At 37.2% G+C, this 15,500-nt stretch overlaps 1 protein-coding gene across 3 annotated transcripts in view; it reads left to right on the top strand.

Annotated features, from left to right (window-relative positions):
- LOC136028245 (uncharacterized) overlaps positions 1-15,500 on the top strand; it is a 306,509-nt gene that overhangs the window by 240,133 nt on the left and 50,876 nt on the right. The window lies entirely within an intron of this gene.

Raw genomic sequence — 15,500 nt, 5'->3', positions numbered from 1 at the left:
CTAAAAAATACTTAAAAGAAAAAACACTCAAAGAGAAATTACAGACCGGGACACAACTGACGACCGGGACAGAGGAAAAATAAATAACGACCGGGACACTCAAAGAGAAATTACAGAATGGGATACCGGGACACAAATGACGACCAGGACACTGGTATTTAAGAAAATCGTTCAAAAACAAATTTTTAATTATAAGAAGACCGTTGAAAGAGAAATTTCTAATTGTAAAATGACTGAAGAACCTACAATGGCAACACCCGAGGAAGCTGCTCAAAACGAATGTATTCAAGCCGAAGTAGCTGAGTTGGTAAAGCGTTATGGTGAATCACCATCAACAAAGCTCAAGGGCAATCATTAGAATCATGAGGTATAGATCTGAATACTGATTGTTTTCCCATGGACCATTATATGTTGCATGTTCAAGAGTCGGTAAACCTGACCATCTATTTATATGCACAGACAATGGGACAGCAAAGAATGTTGTATATTCGCAAGTTTTACGTAGTTAAAAACATATATATATATATATATATATATATATATATATATATATATATATATATATATATATATATATATATATATATATATATATATATATATCTCTTTATTCACAGGTGGGACCTAGGGACACAACTACAATGGCGCGTAACTAATATGGCGCGTAACGACTTACGCGCGCGGGGGAGCCTGGGGGGGCGCGAAGCGCCCCCACCAGCTAGGTGTTGGGGTGGCGCGAAGCACCACCCCAACAGCTAGTCTATATATATAAAAATAAGTTGTCTGTCTGTGTGTCTGTCTGTCAGGTGACGTCATGTTTCTGTGTCGACTGACGTCATGAAGTTAGTTGTCGTTATTTTTGCTATGACGGTGACGTCATTAAAGATATTTAAGGCATGCGTTCAAAAATGTTTAATTGTAAAATGACTGAAGAACCTACAATGGCAACAGCTGTGGAAGCTGCTCAAAGAGTCTATGCCAAAAAACCTGCTGCTGATAGAGAAAGTAAGAAAAGAAAGCGTGCCGAGGAATCACAAGAACAGCAAGAAAACAGGCTTGCTGCTGATACAGAAAGTAAAAAAAGAAAGCATCCCGATGGAGATGCTCAAAAAGTCTATGCCAAAAAACTTGCTGCTGATAGAGAAAGTCAGAAAAGAAAGCGTGCCTGAAGAACCTACAATGGCAACAGCTGTGGAAGCTGCTCAAAGAGTCTATAGAACAGCAAGGAAACAGGCTTGAGGCTGATAGAGAAAGAAAGAACAGAAAGCATGCCGAGGAACTATCAGAGCAACGCGAAAGCAGACTTGCTGCTAAAAGAGAAAGTGAAAAAAAGAAGGCGTGCCGAGGAATCACAAAAACAGGAAGAAATCAGGCTTGCTGCGGATAGAGAAAGTAAGAAAAGAAAGCGTGCCGAGGAATCACAAGAACAGCAAGAAATCAGGCTTGCTGCTGATAGAGAAAGTAAGAAAAGAAAGCGTGCCGAGGAATCAGAACAACCTGAAAGTTATTGCCTGGCATTCAGGTACAGCCCAGTCGATGATTATAGCTTGAGTAGATGTGTTCAAGTCGGGACAATGTCTAAAATTTGTCCCTATTGCAAGGCCTTGAAATTCAATGGTAAAACAATGGGAATGTGTTGCGCCCCAGGAAAAGTTAAACTTCCTCTATTGGCTGCACCACCAGAGCCATTGAAGACTTTCCTTACTGGAACTACGACAGAATCTAAGCGTTTTTTGTCACAAATCAGAAAATACAACTCATGTTTCCAAATGAAGTCGTTTGGAGCCCAAATCGAAAATCCAGATCAATTTATGTCTACTTTCAAAGTAAAAGGGCAAATTTATCATAGAGCAGGGTCCCTTCTACCAGGGACCTTCAACATTCTCAGGCAAGAATCATAAATTTTTACAATTGTACTTAATCAGTGATAGAAATTCTGAATTGAATGCACGTTGCGAAATTTCTCCCAACGTTGAAAGGACAATCGTTTCCCAATTGCAACATCTTTTCCACGAAAATAATAATTTAGTGCGTCTGTTCAAAACAGCCATCGATTTGATGCCTACTGATACGCATAAAATTGTTATTTCCGCTGACAAAACGCCTCCTGGCCAACATGTGCGTAGATACAATGCTCCAACTATCGACGAAGTGGCAATCGTTATGGTCGGTGATCAGTTTTTACCTCGAGATATTATTCTTCATAAGCGAAACGCTCAGTTGTTGAGAATTGCTGAAACTCATCGATGCTACGATGCCCTACAATATCCTATCATTTTTTTGGTTGTTCCATATTCCCCATTATTATCAAAAACATTTAATGCACACATAAATGTTGAATACTGTAACTCCGTAAAGGCAATCAAATACATATGTAAATACGTCAACAAACGCAGTGACATGGCAGTTTTTGGCTTTCAGCCCGAAATCAAAGATTTCGACGAAATCGTACAATATCAGGCTGGAAGATACATAAGCAGTAATGAAGCTGTTTGGCGAATTCTTTCATTTTCGATACATGAACGTAGTCCAGCTGTTGTTCACTTAGCGGTACATTTACAGAATGTTCAACGTGTTTATTTCTCGGAAACCAACGTGCAACAAAGAGTCCTGAATCCACCAGATACAAAATTAACAGCTTTTTTTTCGCTTTGCAAAAATGATTCTTTTGCAAAAAAAAACTGCTGTATACTGAAGTGCCTTCGTATTACACGTGGAATACTAAAAATAAAGTATTTGAACGTCGAAAACAGGGTAAGTCAGTCGACGGCCAACCTACCATCTTCAAAGATACCATGATAGGAAGACTCTACACCGTTCACCCCAATCAACATGAATACTTCTTTCTACGCCTGCTTTTGGTGAATGTACCCGGTCCGACATCCTTTGAGTATTTGAGAACTATAAACGGTACTATACATGACACTTACCGTAGTGCATGCCAAGCTCTGAATTTATTGGACAATGACCAACACTGGGATAACTGCATCAATGACGCGTGCGAAACGTCAACCCCAAGTCAAATTCGTGCATTGTTTGGCATCATTTTAACAACTTGCTCTCCATCAGCTCCTACAGAGTTATGGGAAAAATATAAGTCAAAAATGTCTGAAGATATACTCCATCGAAAACAGTTAGAGACGTCAGATATGACTTTTGATTTTACATAAGAAATTTATAACTACACTTTAGTTATTATAGAAGATTTGTGCGTACGTATGGCAAACAAACCTCTTCAGGCTTTGGGAATGCCTTCACCTAACCGTATCTCTGCTGTTTCGACATGTGTAGAATTGGATCGTGAACAAAGTTACAGTACGAGTGATCTATTGTCGTATGTACAAAATAACATTTCCAACTTAACGTCGGAACAAAAAGACATTTATGATACGATAATGCATTGTGTCGATAACAACGTTGGAGAAATTTTCTTTTTGGATGCGCCAGGAGGTACTGGTAAAACTTTTGTGATAAAACTGATTCTGGCATCAATTCGATCAAAAAATGATATAGCGTTGGCAATTGCGTCGTCCGGAATAGCCGCAACATTGCTGCCTGGTGGAAGAACTGCTCATTCCGCTTTGAAATTGCCTCTGAATTTGCATTCTACAGAAACTCCCACGTGCAATATTTCCAAATCATCTGGGATGGGTAAAGTATTGCAGCAATGCAAACTTATTATTTGGGATGAGTGCACAATAGCACACAAAAAATCGCTCGAGGCTCTGGATCAATGCTTGAAAGATTTGAGAGGGAAGTCGAAACCCTTTGGCAGCACATTAATATTGCTTACGGGAGATTTCAGGCAAACATTACCTATAATACCTAGATCAACCCCTGCAGACGAAATGAATGCTTGCCTGAAAAATTCTAATTTATGGGCACACGTAAAAATATTAAAATTAACTACAAATATGCGTGTCCGATTGCAAAACGATGACTCTGGTCAAACATTTTCAGATCAATTGCTCGCAATTGGAAACGGAAAGCTCCCAGTAGACTCAATTTCAGGACGTATACAACAACCTACTGATTTCTGTAATTTAGTGACTTCCAAAAATGAATTGATTGAAAAAGTATTTCCGAATATTCTAAAAAATTATAAAAATAATAAATCGCTAAGTGAAAGAGCGATTCTCGCACCCAAAAATATAGACGTCCACGAAATCAACAATATTGTTTTGATCAAGATTCGAGACCAAGCAGTCCTTTACAAGTCAGTCGACACAGTTTTGGAACCAAATGAAGCGGTTAATTATCCATCTGAATTTTTAAATTCCATAGATCTTTCAGGGTTTCCACCACACGTGCTACAACTAAAAAGTAAACCTGACAATCTATTTATATGCAGCGACAATTGGACAGCGAAGAATGTTGTATATTCGCAATTTTGTACCTGTTTCACGCTCTATAACGAAGGAATACTATTTATAATATAGTTATTACCACTATTAAGTTAGTCTTATGTGTGTCCCATGCCATTCAAATATGATAAAGAAGTCTTAATTGGACTGTTTTCACCTGAGCTAACTGTGGCGCCATCTTTTTTTGCAAAACTCGCGACATTAAATTTGCTCGGAAGAACGCCAGATGACAGACCACTGCCCCAAGATCTCCTGTCTAACCGTAAGAAGCGGAAGCGATGCCGCAAGCGTGGCGGAAAACGAGGTCAGCTGATGATCCCAGTTGTCGTTTCATTAAGTTCAACTAGTCTTGCTCCGAAAACCTCACCCCATCAACGTATCCTTGTTAAGATAGATAGTTCAAATGCCAATATGCCATCTCTTATTCCCTTCAATCAAGCTCCGATATGTTTGACTAGTAGTGATCTGCCTCCCCCTCTATTAAGGTCAGTGACTTTTAATTCGAAAAATAGAATGCCGAATTTTCTCGTTATAAACTGCCAGTCATTGTGTAACAAAATGAAAGAATTCGAAGTTATCGTCCGTCAAAATAGTATCCCAGTTATTGCAGTTACAGAAACTTGGAATCTTGATAGGTTGTCAGGTCATATGGCAGGCTACGAAATTTTCCTGAGCACACGTGCTGATCGAGGTGAGCATAGACTAGGTGGAGGTGTTGCCTTGTACATACGGAAAGACATCCCTTGCAAATTATTACCGGAATTATTTGATCCAGCTCATGAAGTAATCTGGGCAATTCGCAAACCTAAATCTCTTCCCCGGCGCTTTTCTTGTATTATAGTCGCTTCAGTATATTATCCGGAAAGTGCAAGAAACCGGGGTGACTTGGTCTTCTACCTCCAAACGACTGTTGATCCCCTGAGAAGTATATACAGTAGCCCTGCTTTTATTATAGGAGGAGACTTTAACCAAACCAAGAAGAGTTGGTTATCATCTTGTTTGTCTTTAAAACAAGTAGTACACATACCCACCCACTCTTTGGGGGGCATATTGGACCTTATACTCACAAATTTTGATGATTTTGACTCCCCTCCCTTTTCTCTTGGTCCCGTTAGTATGTCAGACCACAACGCAATTCTTTGGAAGGCAAAAGAGTCTTTACCAAAGCCCAAACTATCCCGTGTCACTGTTCGTCCTTGTACGGAGTCGGCCATCTGTGAATACGGTCGATGGATCGGTACATATGACTTCCCCGAAGTGTACAATACCGGGCTCTTGGAAACTAAGGTACCCGATTTCAATGCCACCTTATACAGTCAATACCTAAAGATCTTTACAACAAAATCATTTGTTGTTAGTGAATATGACAAACCATGGATATCTCCAGCTATTAATCACTAATAAAAGAGAGGTCTCGCCTCTACTCCCGTGGTGATATAATCAACGGCAAGAAATTGCGAAATCAAATAGTCTCTTTGGTAAAGAAAGCCGAAGCTCGGTATGGTCGTGAAACCATGCCCTCCCAATTACTTACTTCAGACCCCAAAAAGTGGCACAACGCTGTGAAAAAGGTGGCCGGCCAAGCTTTTGACAGCAGTGTAAAGATCAGCAATGATGGCGGGTCCTTAATCAGTGCAGAAGAAGTGAGTGAATTCTTCACCAAGATCTGTACTACCTATCCAACTATTACGGCTCATGAAAAGTCCACCATACTTAAAAAATGTGAGCCTGAGAACAACATAATAGTCAGTGAGTTTGATGTTTACACGGAATTACGGAAGATCAAACCGAATACATCTTCATACCCTGGTGAATTACCTGCCAAACTGCTACGTGAATTTGCAGCCTTCATAGCATTACCACTGTCCAGCATCATTAACGACAGTTTTGCTTCTGGCTTTTTCCTGTCACAGTGGGAGAAAGAGCCTGTATTAGAATTATTCCAAAAAAGCGCGCCCTTAGTGAATGCGACGATCTCCGCCCGATCTCACTTACACCTTGTTTGGTGAAAGTAACTGAGGTCTTATACTCAAGTTTCTTCTGAAACAAATTCATGGGTGTATTGATAAATTCCAGTACGGTGGACTCCCCAAGTGTAGTACTACAATCTACCTAGTATGGATGTTTGACTGCGTCCTCCAATGGCTTGAAAAAGGTAGCTGTTTCGTCGACATTTGCGCAGTGGATTTCCGAAAGGCCTTTGACCTAACCCGCCACCGGACTGCAGGCATGAATCTCCAGGAAATGGGGGCCAAACGATGCACCCTTGGCCTTGTACTTGACTTCTTAACTGGCTGAAAACAAAAAGTCTTTGCATTCAACGAAAACGATTCGGATTCATCATGGTCAGATAATTCTTGTGGGGCCCCACAAGGCACAAAATTAGCTGGAATAATTTTCCTGGCTGTAATTAATTCCCTGCTTAACCATCACGACGACCGTTACAAGTTCGTAGATGATCTATCCATAGTGCTCGCTTACCTGGTCGAAAACACTATCATAACAAAGCAGTTTTCAGACCAGTTATTTGATCAGCTAAAGACCGAATGCTCAAGTCATGATCTTACCATTAACGTAGCCAAGTCGAAGATAATTCGTTTCAACCCTCTGAAGCGGAATATAGATATGCCTCTAGTCCCTTTCCCGATTGTGAACGAAATAAAAATCTTAGGAGTAACTTTCACTAGTGACTGTAGTTTCAGTGCCCATATTAATTTAACCGTCCACAAGGCTAATGCAAGCCTTCAGACACTTACCAAAATGAGGCGTTTTGGGTGTGATACTAAAAGCCTTCTCCATGCCTACACGTGTTATGTTCGCCCGTTGCTCGAGTACGCGTGCCCGGTGTGGGGTCCATCTGCTATCCGCACAGCGTACCTATTACGTGACATAGAGTGCGTCCAGAAAAGAGCAACAAGGATTATACTCCGAGACCGTGGCATACCCTACGATCAAGCCCTCCCTAAATTAAATTTATCTCCACTTAAAGTCCGGCTGGAACACCTTATTCACCAATTTGAAAATTCATCCTAGCCAATAAGAGCCACCGATCACTACTACCCGAACCAGCCCCTCCCAATAGCCGAACTCGATTACGAAATAAACTTGTACCCCCTAAAGTACGAACCAATCGATACGCAAACTCATTTGTGCCTTTTTTCACATCAGTTTTTAATGCTGAGTTGTAGTGTGTGATTTTTGTTTAAATGTATGATTTTTGTGAAAAAACTGAATATAGCTCTATGCTACGGTAGTTTTTAAATATACCGATCTCTCTCTCTCTCTTCTCTCTCTCTCTCTCTCTCTCTCTCTCTCTCTCTCTCTCTCTCTCTCTCTCTCTCTCTCTCTCTCTCTCTCTCTCTCTCTCTCTCTCTCTCTCTCTCTCTCTCTCTCTCTCTCTCTCTCTCTCTCTCTCTCTCTCTCTCTCTCTGTTGAAAGTCTTTGGGAAAAATATTTTTTAAGAGCGTGAGTGTTTGAATATTGAAGACTATCATCCCCCCTTGTCTAATTTATGGTACCAATATTCATAATTAGTGCAATTCATTACGGATTGCTTAATAGTCACGTTTTCGCTGATCCCAGAGAAAATCCATATTAGTTTTATTTATTATTATGTTTATATTAGTCATAACTTTGTTGTGTCACCTGTTAAAACAGAGCAAACAAAGAAGTGTAATCGCTTTTCTTCCTTGCTTTCTTCTCCATCTTTTTACCTCTTATGCTCTAGATGTTTCCCTCTTTCTCATTATTTAGAATTTTCTACATTAATGACTAATTTTGTTTTCTCTGTGATCTTTCTGGTAGTATGAGTGTTCACTATAATTTAATGCATTGAATACTCCAGCCTTCTATTCTCAACGTGATTCACTTTTATGTTTTGTTTTCTATTCTTATGTATTTAAATCATACACTAAAGAATAGAAAAGTATTCATTAGCCTACTGTATCTCTACTAAATTTTTTACTCTTCATAATATCTCCCTTTAGGCTTTCCATTCTGCATGCTTATCCCTTTCAGAAAATCGTTATCTTGAATTCTAAAGGGAAACACTCAACATAAAACACACTCATTCATACTTGCAGCCCTTTTCGTTTTAACAAGAGAAGTTGGCTAATTTCTAAAATTTTTAAAGGAAAACTGTTTCCCTGAGAAACACTTACAATTTAAGCACATTTTTAATAGAAAGTGTGACCCTCATTTAATTAAAAGATTCCTTAAAGCTATCTAGAAAATTGTGTTTTCATGAAAGGGTATTTTGGTTATTGGCAGATTACTAGCTGAGTCTGTAAAGAAACCGATTGGCTAACTTATTTATATAAAACTGTATATTTTAAAACTCCGCTAAGGAATCAAACATTTTGTGGTGACGAAGAGTTTTATTGCTGCAACTAAAGACTCGTGTTAGTGGTAAAGGAGACTCTAAAAACAAAGTTTTTATGGACAATATACACATAAAAAGAATTGGCAGCTCATTGTGATAAAAATTAAATAAAAAAAACATGTTTTTTAACTGAAAGTAAGGAGCGACATTAAAACTTAAAACGCACAGAAATTACTTCATATATGAAAGAGGCTGCTTCCTCATCGGCGCCTCGTTCTTTACGCTAAAGTTTGACTCTTTCTCTCAATTCTTCTTTTTAAAACAGTAAAAAACTTTTGAGTAAAGAACGGGGCGTTGATGAGGAAGCAGCCTCTTTCATATACGAAGTAATTTCTGTGCGTTTTAAGTTTTAATATCGCTCCTTACTTTCAGTTAAAAAAGCTTGTTTTTTTTATTTAATTTCTGAACGTTTTTGAATCAATGCATGTTTTGATTTTGGCTTTCCGCAGAGGAATAATCAAAACGAAATTTGCATTTTTTTTTTTTTGGCTAAATGGCTTTCTCATAATTTTGATCGAATGATTTTGAGAAAAAAAGAGCGGGGGACGAAGCCTAGTTGCCCTCCGATTTTTCGGTTAATTAAAAAGGCAACTAGAACTTTTATTTTTTTACGAATCTTTTTATTGGTAAAATATTTACGTAACTTATAAATTAGCTTGCGTAAAGAACTTTTGTATTCTCATGTTTTTATTACATATATGAGGGGATTTGCCCCATCGTCAGGACCTCGCTCTTTACACTAAAGCTTAAATTTTATCCCAATTCATTAAGAATGACCCCTGAATCACAAAAACCGTAGAATAAATAGTTGAAATTACTAAAAATACTTTAGCGTACAGAGCGAGGTATTAGAAGGAGGTGAGCCCCTCATATGGGTAATAATTTCTGTTTGTTTTAAGTTTTATTGCTGTTCCTTACTTCCAGCTGAAAAAGCTTTTTCACATTTATTTTTTAATTGTTTTTTTTTAAATAATGCTAGTAAATTTTCTTCTCCCATGACAAATTCTCGATGGAAAGTTCCCTGAGCATATCCCCCTCTTCTCAACCCCTCACCCCAACCAAAAAAATCCTCCTGAAAACGCCTGTATACTTTCCAATAACCATTACTATTTGTAAGCACAGGTCAAAGTTTGTAACTTGTTGCCCTTCCCACGGGGACTTTGGGGGAGTAAGTCGTCCCCAAAGACATAGTTATAAGATTTTTTGACTACGTTGAATAAAATGGCTATCTCAGAATTTTGATAAGTTGACTTTAAGAAAATAAATAGCGTGGGAGGGGGCCTAGGTGTCCTCCAATTTTTTTGGTCACTTAAAAAGGGCACTAGAACTTTTCATTTCCGTTAGAATGATTCCTCTTGCAACATTCTAGGACAACTGGGTCGATACGATCACCCCTGGGAATAAAAAAAAACAAACAAAAAACAAAAAAAAAAAAACAAATAAACACGCATCCGTGATCTGCCTTCTGGCAAAAAAAAATGCAAAATTCCACATTCTTGTAGATAGGAGCTCGAAACTTCTACAGTAGGGTTCTCTGATACGCTGAAGCTGATGGTGTGATTTTCGTTAAGATTCTATGACTTTTAGGGGGTATTTCCCCTATTTTCTATATAACGCAAATTTTCTCAGGATCGTAACTTTTGATGGGTAAAACTAAACTTGACGACACTTATATATTTAAAACCAGCATTAAAGTGCGATTCTTTTTATGTAGCTATTGGTATCAAAATTCCATTTTTTAGAGTTTTGGTTACTATTGAGCCGGGTCGCTCCTTAATACAGTTCGTTACCACGAACTGTTTGAAAAAAAATTCAGCTGAAAGTGAGGAGTAACATTAATACTTAAAACAAACAGAAATTATTCTTTACATGAGGGGGTTCCCCCGGTTCAATCCATCGCTATTTACACTACAATATTTTAGTAGTTAGAAACAGTTTCTTATTCCAATTAGTCGACCCCATGTGTTTTAGGAGTATTTTTTAAAGAATTGGGAAAAAATACAAACATTAATGTTTGAATTAAAAGGGGGATCGTATTATACCAGTAGTCTAGAAAATCAGAAAAAGGCTCCCTAAGACGAAATTCTAGGTTCTAGTGCCTTTTTTAGCAGCCGAAAAATATTACTGCAGCTAAGTGTAATTGTTCCCTATCACTTGGTGGCGGAAAATGGCAATTTTGCCCCATAAAGGACAAATTTGATGTTTTCGTGGAAACTCTAAGGTAACCAATCGATTCAAAGTTACCGAAGCACTATATATTGATTAATAATAGTAATATAATAATAATATTAGTAATATTATAGCAATAATGAGGAATTATGGTAATAATAAATAATAATGCTGTGAGGTTGCGTATTTGTTTCTATGGACTCACTTAGTCACTGCTGAATAAATGGTTAACGCAGCCATTTATTCTGAAGCATCATTTTTAACAGTTTTTGGTTACGAACTGTAAGTAAGGAGTGTCACGGCTCAATAGTAGCCGAAACTCTAAAACAAGAAATTTTAATATCAATAGATATTTCAAAAGAAATGGCTTTCTATGTTAATTTCAAATATAACGCTTATTAAGTTTAGTGTTACTAATCAAAATCTACGAGCCTCAGAACATTTGCCTCGTTATCGAAAAAGGGTGGAAACACCCTCATAACGTCAAGTAATTTTTGACGAAAATCACACTATCAGATTCAGCATATGATAGAACCCCACTGCAGAGGTTTCAAGCTCTCATGTGCAAAAATGTAGAATTTGACATTTGTTTTGCCAGAAGAAAGGTCGAGCCAGAGAGAGTTAATTTGAACGGAAATCAATAGTTCTAGTGTTCTTTTTAGATGACCGAAAGGATGAAGTGTAGCTATCTCTCCTCCCACGCCCGTTTTTCCCAAATAATCTGATCAAAATTTTGAGATTACTATTTTATTCAGCATAGTTGAAAGGTTCAATAATTTTGTCTTTGGAGATAATATGACCCCCAAAGATCCTGGGAAAACGGCTGTAAGTTGTGAAGCTAGTCCATATTGTTTACATATAGTATTGGTTATTTTGAAGTATAGAAATATTTTTTTCGGAGGGGGTATTTTCTGTGGGGGAGGGTATTTTTTACGAGAAAAATTTGCCGTTGGGAGCATAGTTTTTGGGGTTAACCTTTCCAGGGGTTTTAATTTCAGGGGAAATTCACAGCGAGGATGGAATTTTCCGGGGGTAATTCTCCAGAGGAAGAATATTACGCGGAGGAACTTTCTGTGGAAGAATTTTTCAGGGGGAAGGGATTTCATGCAAATATTTGAAAAACAATAAAAAATAAAATAAAAAAAAATTTCCATTGACGATTTTTTTGGACAATTGTATGTCTATACTATTTGTGTGTCTGGCTCTGTGTGTCTGTACATGTTTCTCTCTCTCTCTCTCTCTCTCTCTCTCTCTCTATCTCTCTCCCTCTTTCTCTGTTCCTTTGTTTCTAAGTGGCTGTTTCCTTGTCCCTCTCTCTCTCTCTCTCTGTCAGTGCCTATGTGTCTGACCGGGAGTTTCCTTGTCTTTGTTTTGTCTTTTTGTGTATGTGTGTCTGACTATATTTTCGTCATTCCTGTCTTTTTGATGAATCATTGACGTAAAATAAAAAATTGTTTCAGTATTCATTTATCTTAATCTTCTGAAATTCAAGTTAAAATTTTCAAGCAAAAAAAATTCTTAAAAATCCTTTCCCCGAAAAATTTCTAAGCTAAAAAAGGTTCTAGGTCCCAGAAAATTCTAAGTCCAAAAATAATATGGACAAAAAGTTCCAAGAAATGCCACAAGAATTTTGGGCTCCAAAATAATTCTAACCCTCCAAAAAATTCTAACCCCCAAAACATTCTAAGTCCCAGGAAAAATTCTAAGCCCTAAAATAATTCCAAGTCCCGAAAAACTCTAGGTTTAGAAAAATAAAGATATCAACAATCGATAATCAATTATCAATATTCGATAATTAATCATCTGTAATCGATAATCAATAGGCAATAACCAATAATGAATAATTAATGATCAATAACCGATAATCAATTATCGATAATCAATAATCAATATCGATACCCCATATGGATAACTAATAATCGATAATCGATAATCAATAATCAATGATCAACAGCAAAATCAATAATCAATATCGATAATCGATCATCAATATTCAAAAATCGATAATCAATAATTAATAAGTGATAATCAATAATCAATAGTCAATAAACGATAATCAATAACCAATGATCAATATCGACAACCAATAACCAATTATCAATAATGAATAATTGAGAATATATAGTTGATAATCAATAATTGATAATCAATAATCAATTCGAGTTCAAAAGTAAAATGGTGGGGGGTTGTTAGGGCCCTGGTGGAGGACAAGGAGCCCTGGAGGGGAACTCAGGACCCAAAATCATGTGCCATCTAGGTAATGGGAAACTGATACTCTCAGGACCATGACTTTACCAAAAGAATACCTGGCCGGTTGAAGTCATTACAATCTTGGTCATCAAAACAAAGTTTCATTAAATACCAAATGAACATGTCTGTCCAGCAAGCATCTCAAATCATTGTGGCATACAAATTCGTGGAGTGATGCCAAACAAGATGCCCCGAAACAAATCACCGATAGCATTTACCATATATATAACTCCAATAGAGAAATCAATTGCGCAATTAACCTGTTACGATATTTTGACGCTTAACATCTGTTGTCTAGCATCCCAGAAACAATACATTGATTGACTAGAATGTATTTCTAAGAAAATAATTTTATCGATTACTTGTTGACTCAGTCGAGTAATGTGTCTTTCTTTTACCACATCAGATGTACATTTCATAAAATCAATAGAAAACGGCTTAGAAGCTAAAAAATATGTCGTTGGAAAGAAAAAATATCACCTTTTATAGCCGTAGTTCACAATAACAACATCTATAACTTTTGTTACTAAATGGCAGCTTAGAGGAATCGCCGTTAAACATTCTTCGTGATCTTAAGGCACTAAGGAAGGAAAGAGTAGAGGGAACCGGCCGCTTAAATGAATTAAGGCTATACTACGTACGCATGAAGAGCTCTTCCCAGCAGTACCGATTGTAAAGGATAGAGGGTGCATTTACCCTCCTATTCCAACTATAATCTGAAAAAAAACTTTTCTTATTTTTTATCAAAAAATGAAACTTGTCGTGACCACTAGACTTTAAATTACAGCTTTCTGCCCCCCCCCCCATCCCTCAACTTTAGAGCACATTAACGCCATTAGTCTTCTCTACCTCCAGTCTCCTTACCTCCAATATAAGGAACAGTGTGTTCGTTACGAAAATAAGTACTTTATTTCTTTTTTACTATGGTTAGGGGATGAATGTGTCGAAATTCAATATTTAAAAAGTTTTTCAAACACCAACTGACTGAATCTGTCAAATTAGTGTGTCATGGTTCAAACGTAAGCATATTTAGATTTCCATTTGAGTAGATCGTTAGGAAATTTTATTCAGCAGTATTTTTATCCCTGGTGGGAACTGCAAACAAAGCAAAACAAATGGTCATCCTAAAAAAAAAAAATAAACTTATAGATAAGATTGGAACTCTAGTTATGGGTGTATAGACATGCTCAATTTGAGGGCGTAACTTTATCATACTAACACTACTTTTTAGATATTGATGAAAAAAAAATTCCAAAAAAAAGTTCTATGAAGAAAAGTAAAGAGCTGCAGTGAAACTACAGAGGAGAAGACACGAAATCATAAAACAATTAAAGTGATCGGAGAAAAATACAATAAACAATTATATTATACATGGAAGCCACTTCACTCTCTACCTAGGCTATGTCACCGAACTGCCGATGATTTTTCCTTTCCCTAAAATTGCATCCTGATTACAGTTGATGAATATTTTTCAACTTAATTTATGTATATTTCTAATCAGAACAAAAAAAAATAGAGTATATTAATGTATATGCCGCTTTTAAACTTCGTTTTTTTTAGTGTTTATATAGCTATTGGTGGGGTTTGCTTTTTAATTATCTTTTTAGTAGCTAGATTGGTTTAATAAGGTAAGGTCCGGATGATATTATCACATTTTCTTAGGCTATTTAGAATTATTTGTGTAACTGAGAATGAAATATCATATCTCGATTAATACGTTTTCAGTTAGTTCCATCGCTGCTTGTTGAACCGATTGGAGGTTGGCATGAACACTAAAATTAATGTCTACCAAGTGGCTTTTAGTTCTCTTGTATGCTGTCGAGACTTGGCCATCTAATGTGCCTTTTCTGCATGAAATGGAATTTTTTTGACCGCGAATTTTTTTTTTTTGTCTACGAAAAATCCTTAGGCCACGATACTCTGAGAGAATCACTGTGGCTGTGGTGCGTCATTGTGGCTGTAACACTGAGCATACCGTCATGATTGTCAAGGAGAGAAGATTATGATGGCTTGGCAAAGTCCTGAGAGGACCTAATTACCAAATTGTCTAAAAAGTCTTTCCAGCTGCTTTGTTGCCAGATTGGTGTAGGCGACCAGGCAGTCAATTGAAAAATTGGTAGGCGTTTGTCAGAAACGACCCAAGCTCAGGATTTCGAAAGTTTGGTGAGAGGTGGGATAACTGTTGTTTTTTATCATTCTAATTAGGTGTGTCCTTATATATCATCAGCAAAACACAAAATAGGACAAAAAAGACTCATATGATTTTTCTACCCACAAAAAAGCTGAAGTAAACTAATTCTTTCCTTAAGATAAAACCTCAATTACTCATTAATTTC

The sequence above is a fragment of the Artemia franciscana genome, chromosome 1, assembly GCF_032884065.1.
Source record: "Artemia franciscana chromosome 1, ASM3288406v1, whole genome shotgun sequence".
In the NCBI taxonomy this organism is placed as follows: domain Eukaryota; kingdom Metazoa; phylum Arthropoda; class Branchiopoda; order Anostraca; family Artemiidae; genus Artemia; species Artemia franciscana.
Note: the sequence above shows the minus strand (reverse complement) of the source record. Positions and strands in the feature narration are given on the sequence as shown.